This window comes from Scyliorhinus canicula, chromosome 15 (assembly GCF_902713615.1).
Source record: "Scyliorhinus canicula chromosome 15, sScyCan1.1, whole genome shotgun sequence".
Lineage (NCBI taxonomy): Eukaryota > Metazoa > Chordata > Chondrichthyes > Carcharhiniformes > Scyliorhinidae > Scyliorhinus > Scyliorhinus canicula.
The window spans coordinates 108,693,463-108,718,114 of record NC_052160.1 but is presented as its reverse complement, the minus strand read 5'-3'; the positions used below and the strand labels follow the sequence as shown (position 1 = coordinate 108,718,114).

Sequence of the window (24,652 nt, the reverse complement as noted above, 5' to 3'; positions counted from 1 at the left end):
CCAAATACCACTACATACCACCCCTCCAGAACCAACACTTCGCTGTACACGGTAAAAAAGACTCTCTTGTCAAACACAATCACAACCCCTCTCAACTTTGATTCGAACCCGATCCAACCCATCCCTTCCTTAACCTTGTCTAATCCTTTACCCTCAACTGTGTCTCCTGCAGGAAGACCACATCCGTCACATCTGCCTTTAAGCTCTTCAAATCGGTAAACATCCGGGATCTTTTAACCGTGCCCCTCAGTTCCCACACGTTCCATGTCATCATCCTCACAGGGGGTCACTGCCCCCCCCCCCCTCCCCTTCACCCCCATTATCTTTTTTTTAGGAAACTCTGGAGTGAAACAACCGCATTGTTACGCCGGCGTGGGGACATAGTCCCATTTTTGGGAGAATCCAGCCCAAGGGGTTTGATGTATGAGGAGAGATTGAACAGCTTAGGCCTTTACTCTCTAGCGTTTAGAAGAATGAGGGGAAATCTTATTGAAGTATACAAGATGCTAAAAGGTATGGATAAAGTAGACGTGGAGCTGATGCTTCCACTTGTGGGGCATTCTAAAATGAGAGATCATAAAGGTAGTAAAACTTGAGTATAAGGTAGCAAATTTAAAACAGATTTAGAAAAAACGACTTCTCTCAAAGAGTTGTGAGTCTGTGGAATTTGCCACCCCAGAGTGTGGTGAATGCAGGGACAGTCAGTAAATTTAAGGAGGAATGAGACAGATTTTTAATTGGTATTGGGTTGAAGGGTTATGGAGAACGGGCAGGACAGTAGAATTGAGGCCAGGATGGGATCAGCCATAATCATATTGAGGGTGTTAGGCTCGGGAAGCTAAATTGCCTACTCCAGCTCCTCGGTCATGTGTTCTAGGCACAAGATGCTCCAGCTGATTTCGCAATCCAGCTCTTGGTCTGTAGCATTGTAGGTAGCAGATGAGGAACATATCAGCCATGATAGAATGGCGGAGCAGACCCGATGGATCGAATGGCCTAATTCTGCTTCTATATCATGTGAACTTATGAAGTTATATAAATATTGTCGCTACAAGAGCAAATCAGAGTCTAGGAATTCTGTGGCAACTAATTCACCTTCTGACTCCCCAAAGCCAGTGAAGGAACAACCTAAAAAGTAAAAGTTTGGGGTGTGATAAAATACTCCCAACTTGCCTGGAGGAGTGCAACTTCAACAACACTCAAGAAGCTTAACCATTCAGTACCAAGCAGCCTGCTTGATTGGCACACCTTCCAAAAACATTTGGTTCCTCCACCACTGACACACAGTAACAGCAGTATGTACCATCTACAAGATGATCTGCAGGAACCCACCAAGGCTCCTTAGGCAGCACCTTCCCAACCCACTATCATCTAAGGACAATAGCAGCAGATACATGGGAACACCGACACCTGGAAGTCCCCCCCAAGTCACTCACCATTCTGACTTTGAAACATATTGCTGTTCCTTCAATGTCATTGGATCAAAATCCTGGAAATCTCTCCCTAACAGCACAGTGAGTGTACCTATGCCACATGGATTCAGCAGTTCATAAAGACAGATCACCACTACTTTCTAAAGGGCAATTAGGAATGGCCCAGTCAGCAATGCCCACATTCCATAAAAATGAATTAAAAAAACAGAATGCTCCCTCTTTACTGACTTCATAAAAGGTTTCTGATTCCAGATTTGGTTACAGATTCCAGCATCCGCAGTAATTTGCTTTTATTCTTGAAAGGTTTAATTGACTTCCTGCAGCCTGGATAGTGATTGGTAACGTATTCAACATGTTCCCGGGAGAAGTGGGAGGAGGAGGGAAAACTTTAGGGTATTTGTCCACTGCCATTTTGTCGTCATCTTACCAACTCCCCACTCATCTGCCCCCTAATCTTGAAGTGGTAATAAGTAGGATAGATGAAAGGGAACCAGTTGATGTCAAATACTTGGATTTCCAAAAAGCGCTCGATAAGCTATCACACAAAGGCAACTTAATAAGATAAGAGCCCATGGTGTTGGGGGTAGCATATATCAGCATGAAAAGAGGATTGGCTAACTAATATAAAACAGAGAGTTGAAATAAGAGGGGCATTTTCAGGACGGCAACCTGTAACTGGTGGAATGCCAGAGGGATCGATGGTGGGGCCACAATTATTTACAATATATTTTAATGACTTGGACAAGGGAAGTGAATGCACTATGCCAATTGTGCAGATGGCACAAAAATAAATGGGAAGGGAAGTGGTGAGGATGACAAAGAGTCTCCAGAGGGATAGAGACAGGTTAGGTGAGTGGTCAATAACTTGGCAGATGGAATATAATGTAGGAAAATGTGAAGTTATGCATTTTGGTAAGAAGAATAAATGGGCTGAATATTACTTAAATGAAGAAAGACTGCTGAAAAGTGAAGCACAGAGGGATTTGAGGATCCTCGTGCTTAACGTTGCATAAATTACAAAAAGCTAGCATGCAAGTTCAGCAGATATTAGGGAAGGCATATGGAATGTTGGCCTTTATTTCAAAGGGAATAGAGAATAATAATAGGAAAGTTCTGGCCAAACTATACAAGGCACTTGTTAAATCATACCTGGAATACTGTGAACAGTTTTGGTCCCTTTAACAGAGGAAAAATATAATGACATTGGAGCCAGTCCAGAGAAGGTTCACTCAGTTGTTCCTTCATATGGAGGATTTTCTTATGAGTGGAGGTTAAGTAGGTTGGATCTGTGCTCATAGGAGTTTAGAAGAATGAGAGGCAACCCTATTCAGGCGTATAGGATTCTCAGGCGGCTTGACAGGGCAGATGTTGTGAAGATGTTTCCTCTTGTGAGAGAGTTTGGGTCCAGAGGGCATAATTAAAGAGCATGGGTCGCCTTTTTAAAAACGGAGAGGAGGAGAATTATTTTCTCGAGTGTAGTGAATCTGTGGGATTCTTTACCGCAGAGATCTGTAGATATTGGATCATTAAGTATGTTCAAGGCTGAGATAGACAGATTTTTAAACAACAATGGAATCAAGGGTTATGGGGATAAGGCGGGAAAGTGAAGTTGAGGATTAGATCAAATCAGCCATGATCTCATTGAATAGCGGATTAGACTCAATAGGCCAGAAGGCCTACTTCCGCTCCTGTATCTAATGGTCTAATCTGCCTCCATGGGCCAGGAAATATTTCCCCCAAGGGTTCAGTTTGATGAAAGGGCATCGATTTGGATCAGCCAAGCACACTCAGAGCTTATGTGTAAATACCACTCATTTAGGCAAGGCCTTAAGGGGCTGCTATTGCACAACTGTAAAAAGGACACAGATGAGAAAAGAAAATCTACACTATAACTTGAAAATAATCATATGTTATCTTGGTTAGCATTCGTGGCTTAAACAATTCCACCGAACAAATGGATTAATTAATCATTCATCTCATTGCTACTTGTGAAATTGTGCTGTAAGCAAAATGGTATTTGTCCATATAACAGGTCACTGCACACCAAAATGTCACTTGCTGTAAAGCAGTTGAGATACATGCAGAGACGCAATATAATTTCAAATCTTTCTTGTGAAAACCTGGCACTATAAATTAATATTAAATAATATTTAAAGGTCCAATTTAATCAAAATGTCCCTTAGCTTCCCAGAGCCAAGTAAAATCTAGTTTTAAATAGTTATTAAACAATATTTATTCATGCAAAATTGTGGCACTTTAATTAAATCCAAAGTTATATTGATTTTGTAAAATAAATGTTTGACTCTAAATCACCAATCTGGTGAAGCAGAGAAAAGAAGAGGTATTGCCTCTCACAAAATTAAATTTAATTTTAGTATTTGAAATATTATGGTATTTCTTTGCTCCCATTCCAATTTTTTCAAATGATGTATTAAAACTCAGTGAATTCATCAGAAATTGCAAAATTAGCTTGCAATGATCTATAGAATACACACAACATAGGATGTGGTTCGCATTGTCGGCACCATTTTTCTCTGGATTTTTATAATGCCATAACAGAGTAATGGAGCTGACCAGATCATTTGTCAGTTTCAACTCATTTTGCTACATTTCCTGCAAGTCAGTTGATTTGTATTGACTGCACCACCAGCTTGTAAACAGGAATGAAATCCGGTGTTGGACTTGTCAGTTCACTGAGCTGGATAATTGATAAATTGGTGAGGTCCAAGAGGATGATATTTCTGTCGTCGACTATTCTCATCACTTGTGATCAATTACCATTAACATGACCTGGCCTTGTACTAGAACGTGCATGTGAATTGCCTGCAGTTTTAAATCTACATATTTGCCACTCAGCTATTGCATTTGTGACGTTACTTTGAGTATGTTCCTTTCTGGCATTGGCCTTTCACTCACAGTTTGTTTTTAAAGCAAACACTTAACAAGGTTATGAATATTCAGTTCTTGAGAGTGTTCTATAAATTATGTTGAGGGCCATTATCATATTTGTTCGTGTTTGGTTGTAATTATGCATTTATTTCAGGTCGACAGAGAACATGAATCCAGTCTTCAAGACGACAACCCTTGTACAGGTAAGCATTGTAGCCAGTAATTCTGCGGCACACACGTGTAATTAATTCACACTTTAACTGGCACCGAGTGAGAGCTCATGAAAGCATATGATGCCCTTAGAATTCATAGAATCATAGAATCCCTGCAGTGCAGAAGGAGGCCATTCGGCCCATCGAGTCTGCACCGACCTTCCGAAAGAGTATCGTTGTCAGCCCTATCCTATTAACCCCATAACCCCACCTACTCCTTTTGGACAGTAAGGGGCATTTAACCATGGCCAATCCACCTAACCAGCACATCTTTAGACTGTGGGAGTAAATCGGAACACCTGGAGGATACCCACGCAGACACAGGGAGGAAGTGCAAACTCTACACAGACAGACAGTTACCCAAGGCCAGAATTCAACCCCAAGTCCCTGACATTGTGAGGCAGCAGTACTAACCAATGTGCCACCATGCTGTTTACACTGCATATACTCCAAATGTTTAATTTTCTAAAACATTCCTGAGAAGTAGTCATGTTTAAGAAATACAGCAATCAATTTTGATCGTGGCTCACTATTTACTGTCTTATCATTTGATGAAGGTGGTAAAGCCAAATTCACCAAGTGATAAGGCATGGGCAAATTGAGAGACTCGGCGGCACAATTAGTTAGAACTCCACGGCCCTCCAATTTGAATTCAACCCAAATGGAAAATGAGAGACTTCTTTAATTCTCTTGTGGCTATCGAGGTTCTCATTGTTATTTAGGTACCCTCAAACCTGAGAGGTAATAGTTCACAACATACAAACACATACTAGTTAATACCTTCTTTTAAAGAAGTTTACATCAGTATTGATAGTGAGGAGAACATTTCAATAAGAGCAAGGTTACTTAAGAATAACATCGCAAGGCATTTTGGCAACAATGGTTTACTGTCCATGGAATGTGCAAGAACAGACCTATTTCCACCTGCAATCAACTGTTTTCCCTATACAACGCGTAAGGGCCTCTCCTCGTGCTGATTAAGGTGAGGATATCCAGGTAGTCCCTCTCTGTCAGAAAAATTCTAAAGCAATAATTTTCATGAATGTAATCACTCCAGCAAAGGCCAGGCGAAATGAAAGTTAGGTTTATTCTCAGAACTAAAAGAAGCCACAGCCACAACCCCGGCGTACAATGCTCACGTCCTGTCCCGGGACCATCAGGAACACCGGTCCGGGTATGGGTTACATCTTAATGTCCTACATTGGGCAAGCCTCCGCTCGCTCAGTACGGCAACACGTACACCACAAGCCCCACGAAGAGATCAACCGGCGAACCCCCGTGGTCTTTGTGGCAACACAACAATAAGTTTGCCAAAGAAGTAACTGTTATGTTTTACAAGTTGGCTGGATCAAATTAAGATCACACTTTATTCACTACTTTCACTACCCTCAGCTGGTAATCATGATGTGGAGATGCCGGCATTGGCTGGGCACAGTAAGAAGTCCTATAACACCAGGTTAAAGTCCAACAGGTTTGTTTCAAATCACTAGCTTTCGGAGCGCAGCTCCTTCTTCACCTGAAGGAGTGAGGAAGGAGCTGCGCGCATTGCCCGCTGAGGCCCCTTATCTAATCCAAGTACCATTTTATAGCATTGTGTTTCTCGGCGCAGCGAGTGCTGGGAAACAAGCGGCTAAACACGCTCGCTATGGGACTTGGTTAAATCCCACGCAGAATCTTTTATTTCAGCATTTTGGCTAAGAGAACGTTGTGAGGGTCCAAAGTTGAGAGGTTGAATTGTGTGGAATGGTGACACAAGGTAATGCAGGGTGCTTTCAGTGAACTGGAGTCTGATGTGCTGTTCATGGACAGCTTATCGAGATGAATGATGTCCTGGGTGCCTCCTTTCTTCTTTCCTCATGATTCCTCCTACACCACTTCCTTCTCTTCCTCTGACTCTTCTTCCTCCTCTTCCTCCTCCTCCCAAAGTGATTGCCACAGGCCTGGTGGTGAGGACTGTTCCCTTACGATTGTGAGGTTGGGTAAAATGCAGCATTTAGTAGCATGATGCCCAGTGCATAATTGCACAGCAACACCAAAATGTGGGAGTGAAACACTTAGATGGTTCAGCACATCTCCATCTTGATATGTGCTCCCCGCAGAATCAAATGCTCGCAGTTGATAGCTCACTGCACCATGTGCCCAGTATAATCCCCAGGAGTGAGAACATGTTCCCTGCTCAGAGACCTTCTCCATTCAATTCCTTCCAAAGGCCCAACACCACTCCATTGTGAATCCAAAACATTTTCAGACGCTTCCAATAATGTTCAACAAAATACTTCCACTCAGCTGCAGTAAAAGAAAGTCAAAAAGCAAAATAAGTCCCAGTGGCACAGTGGTTAGGACTGCTGTCTCACAGCTCCAGGGACCCGGGTTCAATTCTGACTTCGGATGACTGCCTGTGTGGAGCTTGTACTTTCTCCCCATGCCTGGATGGGTTTCCTCAGGGTGCTCCCGTTTCCTCCTACAATCCACAGATGTGAAGGTTAGGTGGATTGGCCATTCTAATTGTCCCTTACTGTCCAAAGATTAGATGGGGTTGTGGAGAAAGGGCAGGGGAATGGGCCTGGATGGGGTACTCTTTCAGAGGGTCGATGTAGACTCAATGGGCCGAATGACTCCATCTGCACTGTAGGGATTCTATGATCAAAGAATGTAAACTGATCAGGGTAACGTTATTCAGTTAACATTGCAGGAAAGAGGTGATCCGGTTTATTTTCTTGATAGTATACTGGAGTTTCTGGAAGTTATTCAAGATTTTCTGAAACTCAAACTGTACAATGTTCATAAGTTCATAAGATATGGGAGCAGAATTAGGCCATTTGGCCCATCGAGTCTACTCCGTCATTCTATCATGGCTGATATGTTCCTCATCTGCTGCCTACAATGCGACAGACCAAGAGCTGGATTGCAAAATCAGCCAGAGCATCTCCTCCCTAGAACACATGACCTCGGAGTAGGAGTAGGCAATTTAGCCTCCCAAGCCTAAACACCTTCAATGTGATCATGGCTGATCCCATCCTCGCCTCAACTCCATCATCATGCCCATTCTCCAAAACCCTTCAACCCATTACCAGTCAAAAATCTGTCTAACTCCTGCTTAAATTTACTCACTGTTCCTGAATCCACCGCCCTCTGGGGTAGCGAATTCCACAGATTCGCAACCCTTTGAGAGAAGTAGTTTTTCCTCAAATCTGTTTTAAATTTGCTACCTCTTATTCTAAGGTATGACCTCACATTTTAGAATGCTCCACAAGAGGAAGCATTAGATCCACATCTACTTTATCCACACCTTTTAGCATCCTGTATACTTCAATTAGATCTCCCCTCATTCTTCTAAACTAGAGCGTAAAGGCTCAAACTGTTCAATCTCTCCTCGTACGACAAACCCCTCATCTCTGGAATCAAGTACGTTTTTGCTTTTTAATGTTCTACATGCCCTTCGCCAACTGCTCCATGCAAATCAAATCAAGCAAAACATTGAATAGTCCTAAATAGTACAAGAGTAGCATTTGGATGTTGCTTCTATCACTTAATGAGAAGCATCTCCATAATGTATTGACATGGCTCTTAAACTAAAGCTATCCATTAAACTGCTAATGTGCAATGAAATGTTAATGTTTATTAAAGCTTACTTATTGGGAATAACTGGTGTTCAAAATTTTACGTTCAATAATTTTGATGCAATAACTATGTTTTCTTCACTTCCAATATTATTCATATCACAGGTATTAAAGTCACTGTGCACTTGTGGCTAGTTCCTAATTTGCATCAGTATATTTTTAAAAAGAGAGCTGAATTTTCCGGCCCTTCCTGCTGACGAGATCTTCCAATCCCGCCATTGGTGACCACCCGTGAAGGTTCCCCAGCAATGGAATATGCGGGCCACGCAAAACGCTGTAGACATCAGCGAGACTGGAAGATGCCGCCAGCGGCCAATGAAAGGCCAAGGCCAGGAAATGCTCCATGGGAGGTGCTGGAAAATCTCACCCACAATACTATACATGGATATTACCCAGGTTGAAATACATGAACTAAAGTCAATAAACAGAATTGAGGTTGTGTTTTACTCCTTCAGAAGTGCATATGCTCAACTTTTGTTTGTTTGAAGTTTGTTTGAAGAGCTCTGCCTGGTGGTTAGAAATCTGAAACTTTGATTTTTGACAACTGAACTTTCTTAAAGCTAGCTGAAAAGTAATTCAATGTTATCTGAGTGAAAAATAATTCAATTATGAAATTTAGGTGAACAAAGGAAGAAATGTACCAAATGTAAATGACTTTTACACATAAAGATCGTGTGCATGAGAATTCATTTAAATTGTAGTATTTGTTCTCCACAGGCCTCCTTAAACTATAGCTGAATGATTGGCTTTGAATGCCATCATGGTAACTAAAGATAGGCAATAGACACCTTCTTGCTGATGTAATCCACATTACCAAGATTGAACTTTGAAAGCGAACGATTGTTGTAATGAACATGTTGATAGGCAGCTAATAATACCAATGGCAGGATCTATTTGATGGACTTGCAATGTTCAACTGGATAAACAAAATTGAATGGAATTGGAATCAACTTTAAGGCAAGTTCTGTGATTGAAAAAAAAAGTTCATAAAAGGATAACTAAAAGTTTAACAACATAAATTTGCATTTATATCTCATCTTTAATGTAGTGAAACATGGCAAGGCATTTCACAGCAGTATTATCAGACAGACTGAGCCATTGAAGGAGATATTAGGCTTTAAGTAGGTTCTGACATATTAATAATGCCCCTAGTCTTACATGTCTGAATTGAGATAATTATTCCCGCAATTTTAAAAAATAGGCTTCTGGTGAAAATGGAAATCAGCACCTACGCTTTTCTGACAGGAAACCAATTCTATTTACACAACCTGTTTGCTTTGAGCTGTAATGTAAAAGAAAAACAAAGTTGAACTGCTAGGCTCACCCCTTCCTTCACATGCCCCTGCAATGTTTTCACAGTATATATTGTACTTGCCACAAGAATATTTGTTCCCTATTCTGTGGAGAGAACTGTAATGTAATTGAGAAATGACAACTATGAAAACGTCGCAGCCTCTGTGCAAAAATAATCAATTCCATTTCAGATCATAAGAACAGCAACTGATAATGAAGCTTTGGGTAAACATTTAATCATTTTTGCATGTTGGAGAAATAGATTTCAAGTTGCCAGATATCAATTTTAACCATTGGCTTGTCATAAAATAGAAACAAATAGTAAAATTAACAATTAGCTCACAGGGAAATTAATAAATTGTATAAATAGTTTGTGATAATTCTAGTCGACTTCCATTCCAGTTATATACCAAATTCCCTTTCCTTAGTGGCCCGTGTTCATTTAATTCGAATGTTCTAATAAGCAGGTGTTCATTTATAGAATCATAGAATCCCTCCAGTATAGAAGGAGGCCTTTGGGCCCATAGATTCTACACTGACCCTTTAAAGAAGCACCCTACCTAGGCCCAAACCCCACACTATCCTCTTCACTCCGCCTAGGGCCAATTTAGCATAGTCAATCCGCCTAATCTGCATCTCCTTGGACTGTCAGAGTAAACTGGAGCACCCAGAGGAAACTCATGCGGTGAGAAACAGGGCAGCACGGTGACGCAGTGGTTAGCACAGCTGCCTCACAGCGCCGAGATCCCAGCTTCGATCCTGGCTCTGGGTCACTGTCCATGTTGAGGTTGCACGTTCTCCCCGTGTTTACATGGGTTTCGCCTCCACAGCCCAAAGATGTGCAGGTTCGGTGGACTGGCCACGCTAAATAATAATAATAATCTTTTATTGTCACAAGTATGAAGTTACTGTGAAGAACCCCTTGCCCCTTAATTGGAAAAAATGAATTGGGTACACTAAATTTATTTTAAAAAAGGACACACTGAGAAAGTGCAAACTCCACACTGACAGTCACCAAGGCCGAAATTGATCCCAGGTCCCTGACGCTGTGAGGCAGCAGTGCTAACCACTTTGCCACCGTGCTGCTGATTTTACTAACTGCTGCTATGTTATAGGTTAGCTGACCATAAACCAGCAAACTAGCAAACAAACACTTGGGCTTTATTTTGAAGTAGAATTGAAAAGTAGAGAGGCTAGCCTACCTTCTGGGTCCATTTGTGTGGTTGCAGTTCCCATTATGGTCAATAACTCTCGCCAGAGGGCCGTTATGGTATTTGCTGCAGTGAGATAAGACCATAAGACCATAAGACCATAAGACATAGGAGCAGAATTAGGCCACTCGGCCCATTGGGCCTGCTCCGCCATTCAATCATGGCTGATATTTTTCTCATCCCCATTCTCCTGCCTTCTCCCCATAACCCTTGATTCCCTTATTGATCAAAAACCTATCTATCTCTATTTTAAAGACACTCAGTGATTTGGCCTCCACAGCCTTCTGGGGCAAGGAGTTCCACAGATTCACCACCCTCTGGCTGAAGAAAGTCCTCCTCATCTCTGTTTTAAAGGATTGTCCTATAGTCTGAGATTGTGTCCTCTGCTTCTAATTTTTCCTACAAGTGGAAACATTCTCTCCACGTCCACTCTATCCAGGCCACGCAGTATCCTGTCAGTTTCAATAAGATCCCCACTCATCCGTCTAAACTCCAACGAGTACAGACCCAGAGTCCTCAACCATTCCTCATATGACAAGCTCTTCATTCCAGGAATCATTCTTGTGAATCTCCTCAGTTTGAGGTCTTCCCCACCATCCCTAACGTAATCAGGTTCTCGCCTACGCTTACAATGAATTTTAATTCATTTTAATATCCATTAACGCCATTGCTTCCACGGTTATCAGATCCTCCCCCCGCCCCACCCACCGATGTGACATAACTGCAGTCATTATGTAATAGATTAACAACTGTCTTTTGAAGTATCATCTTACTTATATTATGTCAAATCACAGAATCACAGAATTGTTATGGTGCAGAAGGAGGCCATTGGGCCCATTGTTTCCACACCGGTTCTCCAAATTAGCATTATGGCTTTGTGCCAGTCCCCTGCCTTTTCCCAGTATCCCTGCAAATGTTTCAATTCAAGAGATCATCTAATGTCCTCTTGAATGCTTCAATTGAACTGTCTCCACCACACTTCCAGGCATGCTTTCCAGGCCTAAACCAGTCATTGCGTGCTTATGTTTTTTCTCACATCACATTTGCTTCTTTTGTAAATCACTTTAAATCTGTACCCTCGCGTTCTTGATCGTATTACGCGCGGGAGCAGTTTCTCCCTATCTGCTCTGCCCATCAGCTTCATGATCTTGAACATCTCTATCAAATCTCCTCTCAGCCTCCTTCTCTCCAAGGAGAACAGTCACAACCTCTCCAATCTAGCTTCATAACTGAGGTCTTTCATCCCTGAAACTATCCTTGTAAATATTAAATAGAAATAGTAAGCAGGTGATTGTGAAACACCAGCTCTGGAGAACATTTGATAGAGAGATTACTGTAATAGCTCACCCTTGGTAACATGGCAGAATCTGGGTTGTGGGTTACAGCTTCCAGGAATTTGGATTGGTCGCCAACCAGCTTGAAGGTAAGTGTGCAGATGGAGATTTCTAAAGAGATTCGCAGGAAGGAAGACCAGGGCAGGGAAAGCTGCAACCTCCCTTGTTGGGCCCTATGGAGCACACCCGATGAGCTTTTTGATTCAACAGCTCTTCAACTTGACAGGAAAGCCAATGTGACTTCCCTTCTCAGGTCTTAGTCAAAATTGCAAACGAGACCCAATGATGCATGCAATTGGACACTGATCTGCATGTTTAAAGCCTACACATTATTGGCCTTGAGTAGGCAACATAGGAAGATAGGACTTAGGGGTAGGACTAAGCCATTCTGCCCTTTGAACCTGATCCACCATTTGATAGGATCATACCTGCTCTGATTGTGGTTTAACTCCGCTTTCCTGTCTGCCCACACCCCCATAACCCACGACTTCCTCTGATATCAAAAAATCTATCTAACTTGACCTTGAATAAATGCAATGATCCAGCCTCCTCTTTTTTTCTAGGAAAGAGAATTGCACAAATTAATGACCGTTTGAGAGAAAATTAAATTCTCCTCATCGCCATCTTAAAAAGAGACACCAGGGCCGGGATTCTCCCCTACCTGGTGAGGCGGGGGGTCCCAGCGTGATGGAGTGGCATGAACCACTCTGGAAGTCTCTGCACCTTTAGGGGCCAAGCCCTCACATTGAGGGGCTAGGCCCGCGCCGGAGTGGTTGGCACTCTGCCAGCTGGCGTGGACAACTCTTTCGAGCCACGCCAGCCGGGGCCAAAAGGACTTTGCCGGCTGCCGTAAGTCCGCGCATGCGCCGGAGCGTCAGCTGCTGCTGACGTCATCCCCGTGCATGCGCAGGGGAGGGAATCACTTCCGTCTCTGCCATGGTGAAGGCCATGGCGAAGGTGAAGGAAAAGAGTCCCCCCATGGCACAGGCCCGCCCACCAATCGGTGGGCCCCGATCATGGGCCAGGCCACCGTGGGGGCACCACTCGGGGCCAGATCGCCCCGCTCCCCCCCATAGGACCCCGGAGCCCGCCCGTGCCATGTGTCCCGCCGGTCGGGTTGCACCTGCTGCTGTAAAACTTTCCTACTTTTATTATCCGTTCGCCTTGCATAAACAGCAACATTCCATTTGTTTTCTGCCATGGGAGTGTCACTTTAAGCAATGATTTTTCTTCTCAAGTGGCTGCAGTGATGTCATTGTGTGGGTGGAGCTGGGCTCTGACTCTGCTTTTTACTTTTGTTTTGAGCTGGAATCTGTTTTTCGCTCTGAGGTTTACTTTCGGTTTTCAGTTGGAGAGCTGCATCGAAACCAAGAAGGTGTATTTTGGTCTCGCTCTGTGCATGCTAAAGAATGTCTCCAGACCACTTGATAATTTCAAAGTAATACCTGTTTCTGGAAAAAATGCAAACCTATTGTTTTTGCAGAAAAAAGAAAGTGTTTGGCTTATGGATGTTGTTAGGAAAGTTACTAAGGGTTATCTGTAGAGTACTATATCTTTGGGGGTATTTGTGTTGGTAGTTGATAAGGTGTTTACTGTTTGTTTATAAAATGTTAACTGGATTCATAGAATAAACATTGTTTTGTTTAAAAATACTTAAGATCTCTGTTGCATCATACCTGGAAAGTGGGCCCTTGTGCCCCTCATAACCAAAATCTATTAAAAGTTGTAGGTTAGGTGAACTCCATGATATATTTTGGTGTTCTCTAAACCCTGGACCATAACACTTCGTAACAACTTGTTAAGCCTGCATACTAACATTTTTTGTAATTCATGCACAGGGCCCCTCTGCACCAATGAGTTTTGCAATATTTCTCTGTCTAAAGAGTATCCTGCTTTTTTATTCCTCCTGCCAAAGTGGACAATTTCATATTTTGCCACTGCCAAATTCTTGCTCATTCAGTTAACCTGATCTATTCCTCTGTAGACTCTTCCAGCAGTGGTAACCACCGTGCCGCTTCAGCTACCATACATTTGATCCCTTCATCCAAGTCTTTGAAATATATTGTAAACGGTTGATGCCCCAGCACTGATCCCTGTGGCACTCCACTAGTTACAGCTTGCTAACTCAAATACGAGCCATTTATCTCTCTTCTTACTGTTAGATCACCAGTCCTTTATCCATTCTATCCAGATGGCAAAGTGGTTACTACTGTTGCCTCGCAATACCAGGGACCCAGATTCAATTCTGACCTTGGGTGACTGTCTATGGAGTTTGTACTTTATCCCATGTCTGTGTGGGTATGCTCCGGTTTCCTCCCACAGTCCAAATATGTGTAAGTTAGGTGGATTGGCCATGCTAAATTGCCCCTTAGTCTCCAAAGATGTGCAGTTTAGGTGGGGTTATGGAGAAAGGGCGGTTGAATTGGCTTAGGAAAGGTGCTCTTTCAAAGTGTCAGTGCAGACTTGATGGGCTGAATGACCTCATTTTGCACTGTCGGGATTCAACGATTTACCATTTGATGTGGCACCTTATCACATGCCTATTGGAAATCCAAGTATGCCACATCTACAAGTTTCTCTTTGTCCAACTTGCATGCTACTTCCTCAAAGAACTCTAATTGATCAGATAAACACACTTTCTTTTTCACACTATAATTTTATAAGTATCCTGTTTTAACCACCTGAATAATGGATTCTAGAAATTTCTCTGTGGTAAATGTAAGACTAACAGCCCTACAGTTTGGTGCTCTCTGTCCCCCACCTTAATGTTACATCAGCTATTTTCCAATCCGCTGGGACCCTTACAGAATCTAAGTAATTTTGGAAGATTATAATCTAATATCTCTGCAGCCACTTCTTTTAAGACGTACGATGTAAGTTATGTAATCGTGGGAACTTGTCAGCCTTTAGGTCTAATAGGTTTCCAGCACCTTTACCCCAGTGATAGTGACCTTGATTCGCAAATATAATTGACAAGGTTTCTCAGTCTTCCAAAATAAGGACAGACACAAAATACCTGCTCAACACTTCCCATTTCTTTGTAGAGGGTCCCACCATGATGGAGTTTGAAAATCCAGCCAAAATATTGCTCTTTTGAGCTAAGAGCATCTCTCACTTCTGTGCTAATGACATCATTAATTAACAGAGATACCCACCATATTCTCTTAGCCTCTTGTGAGATACAGCAGGTGCAACATGTCACCTGCTCTGCCATCCATATTGCATTAACTAATCATTTTCATAATTAATGCCTCTCCTCACCACCATACTAATTTACAACTCAGTAATACAATACACTACCATTTAAAAATTACATGAAACAGTGGACTCATCAGCTTCACGTTTCTCTTCTGCTAGTGTCTCTTAATTAAAGTAAGTAAGCAAAGTAAAGTTGCCATTGTCCCAGATGACTATCGGCTGCTTTTCTCTTTGAGGGGGAGAACTAACTGGTCGTGATTTAACCTGAGGGTCACCATACCTCAGGAGAGGGGCAAGTTTGAGAAGGCGGGGTTTGAGATGCTGAAAGATGCCCTTGTACGAATGGGATATGACGCTCGACTCATCGATCAACAGTTCCAACGCGCCTCAGCAAAAAACCGCACCGACCTCCTCAGAAGACAAACACGGGACACAACCGACAGAGTACTCTTCGTCATCCAATACTTTCCCAGAGCGGAGAAACAACGACATCTTCTTCGCAGCCTTCAACACATCATCGATGAAGATGAACATCTTGTCAAGGTCATCCCCACACCCTCACTACTTGCCTTCAAACAACCGCGCAATCTCAAACAAACCATTGTTTGCAGCAAACTACCCAGCCTTCAGAACAGAGACCACGACACCACACAACCCTGCCATGGCAATCTCTGCAAGACATGCCAGATCATCAACATGGATACCACCATTACACGTGAGTACACCACCCACCAGGTACGCGGTACATACTCGTGCGATTCGGCCAATGTTGTCTACCTCATACGCTGCAGGAAAGGATGTCCCAAAGCGTAGTACATTGGCGAGACCATGCAGACGCTGCGACAATGAATGAACGGACATCGCGCAACAATCACCAGGCAGGAATGTTCCCTTCCAGTCGGGGAACACTTCAGCAGTCAAGGGCATTCAGCCTCTGATCTCCGGGTAAGCGTTCTCCAAGGCGGCTTTCAGGACGCGCGACAACGCAAAATCGCTGAGCAGAAACTTATAGCCAAGTTCGCACACATGAGTGCGGCCTGAACCGGGACCTGGGATTCATGTTGCATTACATTCATCCCCCACCATCTGGCCTGCGCTTGCGAAACCCGACCAACTGTCCTGGCTTGAGACAATTCACACCTCTTTAACCTGGGGTTACCCCTATCTCTGCATCTGTAAAGATTTAATTACCCGCAAATGCTCGCATTCTAAGCATTGTCTGGCATCTTTGACTTTGTCTATATATATGTTTCTGGAACATACCTCTTCATTCACCTGAGGAAGGAGCAGTGCTCCGAAAGCTAGTGTTTGAAACAAACCTGTTGGACTTTAACCTGGTGTTGTAAGACATCTTACTGTGCTCACCCCAGTCCCACGCCGGCATCTCCACATCATATTATTTTGAAGTTTTTGCTTTCATTCTTCAGTGTCTCAAGGACATTTCAATGTACGCAGAAAAGTTTTTTGATATAATTTTGTGCAAATGTACCAAATGAGTTCTTAAATTAAAAAAACAGTGCTTCGTATATCTTTTCAACCTGATGGAGACCTTACCTATGAGTGAGACTTCAGGGGAATTTTACTATTACTGATGATATGCATAAAGCAGTTATGTTCATAATGTTATGCACAACCTCCAACCACTAGGTGGCAGTGTTAACCCACCATGTGACTCTGGTTCTGGGAAATGGGAGTAGATTGTGCAAAAAGACAGATATATTTTGCAATAGCTCTACAATAGTTAAATCGTGTTGGTAGTTCATTATTTTATTTATCATTTACTTCAGCCAGTCTACAGTACGTGACAGCTTTCAATTCCAAATTTATTGAGTGACTTTAAATTTCACTAGCTGCCATGTTCCTCGAGCATTAAATTGGGCTGTATAGATTACTAGTCCAGTGACATTATACTATGCCACTCTCCATGCCCCCCCCAAAAAAAAATTAGCCCAAAGCAAAAGGAGCAGAGTACTGCAAAGACAATTGTACAGATAAACTATGCCCTTAAGTTATTTCTAAACATAACATCCTAGACAGTGGAGTTGTTCAAAACATAATAAGGTACCTGAGCAAAAATAGTCTGGCAGAATCAGAGCAATTAGGCGACTAATCAAGAAATGCCAGGCTTAAACTACAATCTATTATGTATTAAAAGGCTTGTGCTCTGCACACATATTTACACATATTTATATTATTCTAGCTTCATGCCTTGCGACAATTTTCTGTCACGTTTTTGTAAAAGAAAATCACTATGACATCTTGTCTGAATTCCCAACAGTCTTAAATTGAAATTCAGTGCAAGTCCAATATTTATAACAACGAGACTTTTGTGGACAATGGCAAACATCTTTGATCAAGGTACCCATAAGCAATTATTATTTTCCTTCAAACCCCAAGCAAAGATGTCACAATGAAGAACATCCAATTATCATGACTTGAAGTCTGCATCCATTCAGGAAGTCAGAATAGGCTAGATTGTTAATAAGACCGGCACATCGTAACCTATTAAAGTGTCCAAGTATGCTGAGGGCAATTACTCTGACTTTGCGAAACAGAAAAATCAGATTATTTTTGAACAAAGTGGTTGAGGGGAGGTCAAAGTGTTGACCAGATAGCAGGCCATTGCGACTCAGGTATTGCAATTGCTTCAATGTAGTTCAGGCCTACCTTTAATGAAAGCTTGTGAAGAAGCCAGATATGTTCTGCTGTGCTCTAAGATGACAATCAATATAATCATCCTAAGTAACCGCCGAGAATTATCTTCCTTGAATTCACAATCCCAATGCCAGCATTGCTCATTGACATAAGCTAGAACTGCTGTCACAGTTCCCAACCATCAAATGATCCTCACATCCTACTTGATTTGTTGACATTTAAAGTGCATGACAGAATTTTTTAAGTGAAAAAATATCTCAGGATTAATTTTCTCATCTCACAATCATTGAATGATAGTACGATATATAAAATGTTCCACCAGACTTTGATATATAAAATTCATTGGTGGCTTATTCTTTGAAAGTTGAAGTTTCATCTCCAAATATAATTATTATGTTAATTGCCAATTATGTAATATTCTTTCATTCTTAGTTCTTGTATGAAGAGTTATTTCTTGTCAAATCAAATTCTAATCCAGTACACATTTTCGAAGCATGCTTTATTATATTCACATGAAATTTTGCATTAACCTTAGAAATTCATAGGATTGTTCTAAACATTGGGTGGAGATCTCCCATACCGCGGCCTAGAGGGTCAATGGTGGGTGAGAGAATTCACTGGGAGGTCCAAAAATCAGTTACACGCTGGCATGAATTTCAGATTTGCAGCCCCATTACATTAGATTAATTGAACAGGATGAGATCAGCCATGATCGAATGGTGGAGCAGACTCAATGGGCCAAATGGCCTAATTCTGCTCCTATTATGAACAATCAAAATGAATGTTATTTGTTATGCTTACAGGTCCAACTGTTTGTTTCTCAATCAGTTTAATTGACACATTTCAGTGCTGAATCTCCATCCAGATGACTGTGTAAGTTTTGAAGGCTGCAATTGAACTTCACATAGATCTAAAAATCATAGAATCCTTAGAATCCATACAATTTAGAAAGAGGCCGTTTGGCCCATTGAGTCTGCTCTGACCCTCCAAAAGAACACCCTACCTAGGCCCAATCCCCCCGCTCTATCCCCATAGCCCCACCTAACCTTTGGACACTTAGGGGAAATTTAGCATGGCCAATCCACCTAATCTGCACATCTTTGGACAGTGGGAAGAAACCGGATCAGCAAGAGGAAACCCACGTAAACACGGGGAGAATGTGCAAACTCCACAGTCACCTGAGGTCAGATTCAAACTCCAGTTTCTGGCTCTGTGATGCAGCAGTGCTAACCACCGTGCCTGATTGGCTCAGATATTAATCTCCAGCTAGATTTATTTAACACATTTATTTATCTATAATTTACTTTGAGTTGAACTTGAGATTTCTTAACAATCTACTTTTTAATTTATTGCTCACCAGTTTATGGGTAACTCAGAATCTTGTTTAAATGTGATCCCAAGGGAAAATCTTTTCATATAGGAATTACAATCAAAAGCAGGTAATCAGTACATAAATCAATGCCTTTTTTATCTATACATTCAAATCCAGAGGCTTTTGTTTAAAAACAAATACAGAATAGATTATTGAAATGTGTTAGCCCAACTTGAAAACTATTTCCGATTTATTTACTGACCACACTCGTGGACAACTGAAGCTAGTCTCAATGCATTGGGAATTTTGTGAGGAAACCCGGATGTGAACAAGTGGATCTAAATTTCCAATCTCATCTTATCTATCCCAATTAATTTTGACTTCTGGATTTCACATCTTCCAGCTGCCCAACGATGTCATCTCAGCTCTACTTAAAGTCACAGTCCACAAAGGTATATTGGAAGTGTTCAGGGTGAATGGTTGATACAGACAAGTTCAGGAGACCTACGTTTAATACTGTGTGTAATCAGAAACAGGATGAGGAGGGATATACTAGTTACCAATAATGGGAGGACAAAACCCGCTGTCATCGACAAGAAAGGAGTGGTTGGAAGGTAGCTGAGGAGCATCATGCCTTGGTCATGTATGTGATGTAGAAAGCAGTTTAATGACCGAACCAGACCGGTAAAAGTGAGTGTGCATTTGCTTAATCCTGTGTCCTTTCATTCTATTGGTTGTGATTACTAGATGATTGCTGAGACATTGGTATGTCTAATAATTAACTGGTTTATTGGATATAACAGAACTATATACAGATTCTTGACTGGGTTTTTCCTCTTGACTCTTGGTCATATGTTTCTTACATCATTATGTTGCCGCAGTCCCACGCATTATCCCTTTCAAATCAATCACCCTACTATTACATCTCCCCTCAAGTCTTTGCCAACATATATATTTTATATTTATATTTTTACACTATCCATCTCCTCGCCCAGGTCTCTGGCTTCGTAGATTCAATCTGTCAGGAGGCTTCATGACTCTCCCTGATTGTGTTCCTGTCAGACTCTTTTTAAAATAAATTTAGAGTGCCCAATTATTATTTTTAAAATGTTTTTTTTTTCAATTAAGAGGCAATTTAGCATGGTCAATCTACATATCCTGCACATCTTTGGGTTGTGGGGGTGAACTCCATGCAGTCACGGGGAGAATGTGCAAACTCCACATGGACAGTGACCCAGGCCAGGATTCGAACCCGGGTCCTCAGCGTCGCAGACCCAGTGCTAACCACTGTGCCACTTGCCGCCCCCTGTTCCTGTCAGACTTGATAGATCAGTGGTTGCTCTTTGGACTTCTTTTCTTTGTCTTGGTTGGTCTTTGTTGAGAGTTGCAGTATCTGAAACCTGTCAGTTTTTTACTAACTTTGAGGAATCTGCTCCTTCTCACGGTACTTTCTGAAGAATGCACTAAATAGGATCACTGTGATTGGCATCCCTTTGGACAATTACTCATTCCTGCTTTGATGAACCTAGATTTCATTATTTCCCTTCTCTCTTTGCTGTTAAACATTTCTCAATCAATTATTGTTCTCTCCCCGAATGGCTTTTGTAGATTTATCCACCTTTGTGTTTCACATGTTCTCTACCCTTGTCTGTTGAGTTCACCCTGGTTCCTTTGGATAACATTATCCATGTTTGTCGACTTCTGGAATGATGATTCCTTGTCTCCTCTCATTCGTGAACTCTTTAATAATCTTGGTCCGTTAACTCTGGAAATAATTTCTCAGGTAGAATGTGAAGCTGTGAAGAAGTCACTAGATTAGTATCTTGCTCTCTCTCAAATTCCATTAGCCCTGGCGGAACACTAAGGTCAGTGTCTTCCAACATGTGTCTAGTTCTATGTCTAGTTCTGGACTTCTTTGAGTGCTAGTATCCTTGACAACCACTTTTGGAGGATGGATAGGTGCAGATGTACTTTCTAGAATTTGTTGGGCATGGTATTGCAACAATGTATTCCGTCACTTGACGTATCTTAGCAGAACCACAAAAAACTGTTTCATACTTAAGTACTATGGTCTAAATGGTTCACTATGCCTTTGCTGAGGATAAGTTCACTCACTCTGTCCTGGACCTTTTCATGGAAAAGGGCTGGATTATCAATCTTTTTGAAGTGTGTGAAAAGATCAGCGCTAAGTCTCAAACCTTGGCCGGGATTCTCCCCTACCCGGCGGGACGGGGGGTCCCGGCGTGATGAAGTGGCGTGAAGCACTCCGGTGTCGGGCCGCCCCAAAAGTGCGGAAGCCTCCGCACCTTTAGGCGCCAAGACCTCACATTGAGGGGCTAGGCCCGCGCCGGAGTGGTTGACGCTCCGGCAGCCGGCGGGAACGGCCTTTGGCGCCCCGCCAGCCGGGGCCGAAGGGACTTCGCCGGCCGGCAGAAGTCCGCGCATGCGCCGGGGCGTCAGCGGCTGCTGACATCATCCCCGCGCATGCGCAGGGGAGGGGGTCACTTCCGCCTCCGCCATGGTGAAGACCATGGCGAACGCGGAAAGAAAGGATTGCCCCCATGGCACAGGTGCGCCCGCCGATCGGTGGGCCCCGATCGCGGAGGCACCCCCGGGTCCAGATTGCCCCGCACCCCCCCCCCCCCCCCCCAGGATGCCGGAGCCCGCCCGCGCCGCCTGCTCCTGCCAGTAAGGTAGGTGGTTTGATCCACGCCGGCGGGAGAGGCTTGACAGCGGCGGGACTTCAGCCCATCGCAGGCCGGAGAATCGCCGGGGGGGGGTCCCACCGACCGGCGCAGCATGCGATTCCCGCACCCGCCAAATCTCTGGAGGTGGAGTATTCGGGACATGATGGGGGCGGGATTGACGCCGGCCCCTGGCGATTCTCCGACCCGGCAGGGGGTCAGAGAATCCCGCCCCAGATCTTCAGTGTAGTTGGATAGTTTCAGAGTTTAATTTTGATGTTGTAATTAGATGTCTATTGATTGATATAATCCATTGTCATGAAGAGGTTGAAGACTACACAGGCCAAGGTTTATGCTCTGGGGACATGGGGTCAAATCCCACCTTGGTAGCTGATGGAAATTAAATACCAATTAATAAACCTGAAAAACTGGCCGGAAATCTCCGACAGTTCTTACCGGCCAGATCTTTCGGTTTAACCGGCAGCGAATTGAATCCCTGCTTGAGTTTCCTGGTGGTGGCCGTGGAGGACTGCATAAAATGGGAAACCCCCGTTGACAGTGATGGGATCAGAAGATCAGAAGATCCCGCCACCGGCCAATGGCAGGCTGCACCCCACCGCCGTGAAACACACCACGGACGGGCATGTAAAATTCATTGTTTTAAGATAGCCATCATCAATTGTTGCAAAAATACATCCAGTTCACAAATGTCCTTTTGTAATGTTCTTGTTGGATTGCCTGATTTATATTACAAGAACACTTGTAGCTAAAGCTATAAATGATTTATTCACATTAACTGTGGGTAAACTATATACAAAACAACAGATGAATAACATATGATCATGTACAAGCAACCTCTCTCCAGCTTCCTACAGCCAGTCTGAGCCCTGTGATGATATGCATAAGCAATCATGTATATAGTGATATACAAGACCTCCAACCAGCAGGTGGCAGTAGAGAACAACCACGTGACACTTTTACCTCAGGGAGTTGATAGAGGATTTTCGGAGTGGATAGTCACAATTTGTAGCAGCTCTTAAATTATTTATAATACTGTAGTTAGTAGTATTTTGATAATATTCTTATGTTATCTAACCCATGTAATTGTTCAACAATAAAACATGAAAATAGTCAAGAACTAGACATTCTATAGTGCACTTATTCCGATCCTCCATGTACCAGAACTTAACAGGCCCCAGCCCACCAGTGCAAAAGGTAAGACTGAAGCACTGGCCACCATCTTCAGCCAGAAGTGCCGAATAGATGATCCATCCTCAGCTCCCAACCTCACAGATGCCAGTTTTTGCCCAAATGTTTTCACTCTATCTGATATTAAGTAATGGCTGAAGACTCTGGATACTGCAAATGCCATGAGCCCTGATAATAGTAATAGTCCTGAAGATTTTTTTCCAAACCTGGCTGCATCTCAAACCAACAATTCCATTACAGCTAAAATGCTGTACCTAACTGGCAAGATGTGTGTCCAGTCGACAAAAAACAGGAGAAATCCAACAAGGCCAATTATTGCCAAAAAAGAGAGACCATATACAATATAGAACATAGAACAGTACAGCATAGAACAAGCCCTTCGGCCCTCGATGTTGTGCCGAGCAATGATCACCCTACTTAAACCCACGTAACCCGTATACCCGTAACCCAACAATCCCCCCATTAACCTTACACTACGGGCAATTTAACATGGCCAATCCACCTAACCCGCACATCTTTGGACTGTGGGAGGAAACCGGAGCACCCGGAGGAAACCCACGCACACACGGGGAGGACGTGCAGACTCCACACAGACAGTGACCCAGCCGGGAATCGAACCTGGGACCCTGGAGCTGGGAAGCATTGATGCTAACCACCATGCTACCGTGAGGCCCTATGTATATAAGATCATATACATAGAATACATAGTCTACTCACAATCATCAGCAAAATATGGAAGGTGTAACCAACAGTGCTATCACATGGCACTAACTTAGCAATTATGGGCTCACTTATGCTCAGTTTGGATTCCACCAAGGACACTCAGCTCCTGACCTCATTACAGTCTTCATTCAAACATGGACAAAAGAGCTGAACTCCAGAGGTGAGACGAGAGTCGCTGCCCTTGGTGTCAAGGCAGCATTTAACTGAGTGTGGCATCAAGGAGCCCGAGCAAAATTGGGGTCAATGGGAATTAGGAAAAATCATCACATTCAATACCCTGATTCCGCCTTCCACCCATATCCTCTGATCCCTTTAGCCCCAAGAGCTATATCTAATCATAGAATCATAGAATTTACAGTGCAGAAGGAGTCCATTCAGCCCATCGAGTTTGCATCGGTCATGGAACAAGCACTGCACTTAAGCCCACACTTCCAACCTAACCCTGTAACCCAGTAATCCCACCTAACCTTTTTGGACACTAAGGGTAATTTAGCATGGTCAATCCACCTAATCTGCACATCTTTGGACTGTGGGAGGAAACCGGAGCACTGAGCGAAACCTACGCAGACACAGGGAGAACGTGCAGACTTTTCACAAACAGTGACCCAAGCCAAGAATCAAACCTGGGACTCTGGAGCTTTGAAGCAACTGTGCTAACCGCTGTGCTACCGTGCTGCCCTCAAATTCCTTCTTGAAATTACACAACGTTTTGGCTTCAATTACTTTCTGTGATAGCGTGTTCCACAGATTCACCATTCTCTGGGTGAAGAAATTTCTCCTCAACTGAGTCCAAAACGGTTTACCCCTTACCCTCAAACTATGACCCCCTAGGTCTAGACCCCGCCACCATCGGGAACAACTTTTCTGAATCTACCCTGT

General features: G+C 43.0%; 1 long non-coding RNA gene across 1 annotated transcript in view; it reads left to right on the top strand.

The window, feature by feature from the left end:
- Positions 1-24,652, top strand: part of LOC119978958 — a 487,861-nt gene that overhangs the window by 304,800 nt on the left and 158,409 nt on the right. The window contains exon 2 of the long non-coding RNA XR_005463606.1: positions 4,477-4,525. This is a non-coding gene — a long non-coding RNA (uncharacterized LOC119978958). The remainder of the gene's footprint in view (positions 1-4,476; positions 4,526-24,652) is intronic.